Below are 5,145 nucleotides of genomic sequence, written 5' to 3' on the forward strand. Positions count from 1 at the left end.
TTGCAATGTAAATCTATTCCACTCATAGTAATACCGAATGGGGTAAATGATTCCATATTTGTTTGTGTTTCACATGAAACGGAAGCTGGTTTCGTCGCATGGTATACTGTGGACTCATGTCTATTTGTTGGTCGTTACGAATCCGCTAGATTTAAATATACTGTACGAATATTGCTCATATTCTGCGTTATTTTCGTTCATATCTTTTTTTGTACTCTCGCATTTTAATATAGGTCACCAAAATATTGTCTTCTGCTAAAATGTACGTAATATTTTGTAGTACCTGTTTATAAAGTGTGAAACAGTTTGCGTAACTTCTGTCGCATTTTTAGCATTTGCATACTCATCTACATCCGTAATCGGCAAGCCACTGTGAAATGCATGGTACTCAGTGCCAAGGAACAACACCATTCAACGCAGAAATACGTACTTATTCGGTGACAAGATGTAACACAGTTGAATACGAAAAATGTCGAAATCTGCTAACATGGAGTTCTTGATTAAATGCGCCAAAGATGCAAACAAAAGTAACGTAGACTACGAGCAGTGCACTCAATGCATTTAAACAGAACATTTTACGCACTGATTCGTTCTCAATTGCAGAACACCATGCAATTAAAGCGTCTTATCTTTTGTACTTAACAACAAATATGGAATCATTTTCTCCACCTAAAACTACGGATGCAAGAAGAACGCAATCAGAAAAGAGCAACATATTCACAATGATTCATAGAGAGCAATACACAGTAGGAGGCTTAAAAAGAAGCGCAATGTGATGAAATCAACTTCTTCAAACAATGGTAACGAAAACAAACCTGAAAGTCTAAAAATCAACCAATAAGAGAGCGAAATGATGGATTGATAAACTTGGAGCGCTCATGGCGGCGTGGCAACGAGCGATGGTCGTGTTACCGGAAGTCCGCATATAAATTCACGCCTGTGCTGAGTTGGACGCTGCGGAAAAGAACAGAGCAGAACGTTGCTACCAAATTTAACGCTTTACATGCATAGGCGTCATAAGAGTGCGGAATTGTTAGGTGCGGAACACCTGTAACTTGCATCTGTCCGGTATGGTCTAGTGGCTAGGATACCTGGCTCTCACCCAGGAGGCTCGGGTTCGATTCCCGGTACCGGAATAACATTTTTCGCGACGCGCTTCGCTTTTTATGTACCTGTATTCTGTAGATGTAATGTACCAATAGATAGACGTCGAATATCAGTTCAGCTGCTTGCACTAGAATTGGCCCTTCTCATATGTAAATCATTCACAATGTTACTTGTCGTCTTTCCTAAATTCTGAGTAGTTCTAAGGGCATTAATTCCCAATATTGTTCTCCACGTAACGCCCAAAACAGACCAGAAACAAAACTAAAAACCTATATCAAATTTAAAAAAAAAGCTTTTAGAATATCGAGGATTCCATTGTAATGCAGCGATACATTTCGTTCAATATTGTAAAAATAGTTTATATACGTTAAAAAAGTATCGGAATGTAAATTTTAACCATTCAGAACGCAGAATTCCGGCGTTTGTCGCATGAGTCCTTCGTCGTGTTAATGCTTTTGAGACACAAGCGTTAGGAGTTACGGATGTATAAAATCTACACGAGACAGAAGTGCACACATCTGCAGAACCTCTGCTAACGCAGTAACACCTGCGTACTTCATGACACCGGATAGTATGCACGAAAAGGAACGCAGTTAACTTGTTAAAAGGATTAAGTTTACATTACCTACTAACAAAAGAAGATGAGTATGAGTAACTTTTCGGTCTGACAACTGAGGGTCGCATGTTAATCCGAACCAGAAATGAAAAATAAAACTAAAATTTTCTGAGCAGAGCTATTACATCGAAAAGAGAAGGAAGAATATACCGTCTATCAGATAGGAAGAGGACAAAAGCAATTATTGCCTTGGATAAAAAAGAATGGTCTGATGCACGGAGAATTTTCACATGACATAATTTGTTTTATTTTCCTTTCCATCATTACTTTTTTTAATCAAGAAGAAGGTAATTTAAGTCACATGAAAAAAATTATATATATCAACACTATTTTAAACATACAAGTTATACACTGAGGATAGCTTTTAACCCTTTCTAAGACCCAAAGAAGTGGACTTAATGATTTTAATCTGAATGACAATTTTACCAGCGCCATTTCAACATAAAATGAGAAGACTTACATTGTTCACACATGGCAACAAGGCCAATTTTTTTTCCTTTTCTCATTTATTTTCGTTTTAAAACGAAGTAGTATTATTTTCTACACTTCTACACATTTCCAGTTTTATTTTTGCCATGGCAGAAAAAACCCACACCGATAACGAAGAATGTTGGTGAGCGGCTAAAAGAAGTGGCTAGGATATCTGGGAGGCGCAGGTTCGAACCCGGTACAGAAACATACTTGTCCAGTAGTCAGAGTGTCGAGGTTTCACTCTTTCACGCCTGTGTCAAGATAAACACATAGGCGTTGAAATGAGTGGCAGAGCAGTAATCATGGAAGAAGAGACGGTGCTTGGATATGTGACAGCTGACCCTACAAAGATGTGTGGCCAGTTAGCTCAGGAGGTTACTGAAGTTTTCATGGACGGACTTCCAAAAATGTCGTGCGGCATCCGCACGGATGAATAGAACAAAAATAAATAAATAAATAAATAAAAAATAGATTAGGGCTTCATGCTAATAACGCGAAAGTCGTGGGTTCACCTGTCCGCGGACAACTGAATTTATCGTTTCCAAAAGACAATGTTTTCTCCAACCGACATTGCCAGATGTGGTACCCCTGAGCGGCGGAGCATTAGACAGTCGGAGAAACGAAGGTCGAAGTCAGCCATTCGCGGCTGCTAACATAGGCGACGGTAAGTAGCGAGTAAACACTCGTGTTCATGGCGAACCACCCGATGTCATACTTGGTACACCTCGTTTGAATAATGTTTTAGGGCAGTGGACAGATGCAGGGCCGCTGAGAGCCAGGAATGGGCCCAGAGCACAATGCTTGACTGGGCCCCATCTCCAAATACAGCACTGCAATTTTTTTTTTTCTTTTTCAGTTTGACAAGCTTTATCATAATTCAGGAAGTGTTGGAGATACACCAAAAATACTTGTTGAGGTGAAACGCATGATAAATATAATTTCTTATTTAAGAAGTATATGTTCACAAATACAGTTTACACTACGGTATTATCTGTTGCATGAGATATTGCCTGTAGGATACGAGTGAACTGTAGTCCGATCCACGAACGATGGCGGTCCAAGCAGCTCGAGATATAGATGGGAATTGCATTATTGTCAGTTCAAAATGACAGTTGCTTTAAGTGTATACATATGCTCTGTGCTTGAAGAAAGCATGTATGAGGGTTGCCCAGAAAGTAATGCATCGCGTTTTTTCTTCGGCAATTCTCTATTGAACATAATGATAGTTACTCACACGAAAGAATAGTGTTTTACCTAGACACTCTATTTTTCCACGTTTTCTCTATCCCATTCTGTGGCCATTCTCCAGAGCGAAAAAAGGGAGTGAATGCCCTGTCGATACCAGTCCTTGTGCTGGTGGCAGAGCCAGTGCTTTACTGTGCGAACTTCTTTTGCTGATTGACAGAAGCAGCGCCAACTGCCAAGTCTTAATGGGTCTGTCGTCGTGAATGACATCAGCAGCTCGCTGCAACATGTCAGGTGTGACGGACATTGATGGTCTTCCCGACCGCTGCAAATCGTGTAGCTTCGCTGAACTGCCATCTGACAGCATCACCCTCCGTGCCCAACGACTATCTGTATTTCTGTCAACAGCAGTGCTCAGGAAAGGTTGCACAAGTGTTTGTGAATATTTCCCACAGTTTCTTTTTCTGCAGTGAGAATTACAATGACGGTACATTGCTTGTGACGAATATGACGTACAGAGGCCATTTTGAAACTGTCCTGCAGCTACGCTATCATACGGAATTGACGAAAACTTGGCACACTCGCTTAAGAGACTTCAAATAATACATACGTAACGTTTCGCATTGTTTTCGGCTGACAAAAAAATGCGGTGCATTACATCTGGAGCAACCCTCGTATTCTGCAAATTGTTCTCGCTTGCTTTTCTAGAATTTTACAGTTACCAATAGCATCGGCTATAAGCTGCCATCGTTAGTGACTCTAACTAAGAGTTGGTCATGGTGTAGTAGGTTGAACCGGTGTGTGCAGTAGTGTACACAGTTGTATCATTGAACCACCATTAACAGCACTAACTGTAAACCCGAACACGTATTCAGTGTAGTGTGTCCAGACTAAGCGCCTGCAACTTTCGCTTCCCGCGAAGCAGACCGGTACAGCGGGCCCCGGACCGAGTAGGGATCACCCTGGCCGGTCGTCCCGGAGACACAGACGCTTCCCAGAGACCACCAGGAGGCGTCCACGGCGCCGCAAGAGGTCGCTACAGCTGCGGACCTCTTTCCATCCGCTCGACACGCGACTGCAAATAGAGCCAGCCATATCCATGCGCCAAGCAGTATTTAGGCGTGCACAGGAGCCTGGAGAGGCTTCACCGTCACACTCCATCGTTCACCAGTGCCATCGTCTTCTTCAGTGTTTGTGCGTCGTGTCAACAGTTCGTAGTGTGGATTGTCATCGAGTGTGAACGGCTTCATGTTTTTTTATGTTCATGTGTCTACTGTTTTTTCCCGCCGTTTTTTCAAGTGATGTATCTTCTCTGTTTATATCATTGTACTCTCTTCGGCTGAAGAGCGGCGTATTGTGCTGCTGCCAGCCTACCTGTTCCACAGGTTTTAAAATCACAATAAAGAAAAAAAAAAAAAACCTGGAGAGGCAGTTCACGCCGAGTGAGCCCACTGGTGTCATCGTAGCCGCCGCGTCATCGTTCACCGTTACCAGCGTACCGGAGTCGTCCTCGCATGTCCTCTACTCGTCCTCGGACTCAGGTGACGGCAACGTGGGCTCCGCGCCGCTCCTCACGAGACGCTCGGGGCTTAGTTAGGTGACGTTGTATGGTTACTACAGACAGTTTATGTTTGGAAGAATCTCTGATTTAGTTATTGGTGGGCTTGGAGCATCAGTCCTACCTCACGAATATTGTTTTGTCACACTCTGAGATTTTCCTATCCACGGACGGCGGATATATTACAGTGCACTTATCTTGTATTACT

General features: G+C 42.4%; 1 non-coding gene across 1 annotated transcript; it reads left to right on the forward strand.

Moving 5' to 3' along the window:
- The first annotated feature begins 1,064 nt into the window (after positions 1–1,064).
- Positions 1,065–1,136, forward strand: Trnae-cuc. The gene has a single exon. It is a non-coding gene; the product is annotated as a tRNA-Glu (tRNA).
- The last annotated feature ends 4,009 nt before the right edge of the window (positions 1,137–5,145 follow it).

The sequence above is a fragment of the Schistocerca piceifrons genome, chromosome 3 (assembly GCF_021461385.2).
Source record: "Schistocerca piceifrons isolate TAMUIC-IGC-003096 chromosome 3, iqSchPice1.1, whole genome shotgun sequence".
Classification (NCBI taxonomy): Eukaryota; Metazoa; Arthropoda; class Insecta; order Orthoptera; family Acrididae; genus Schistocerca; species Schistocerca piceifrons.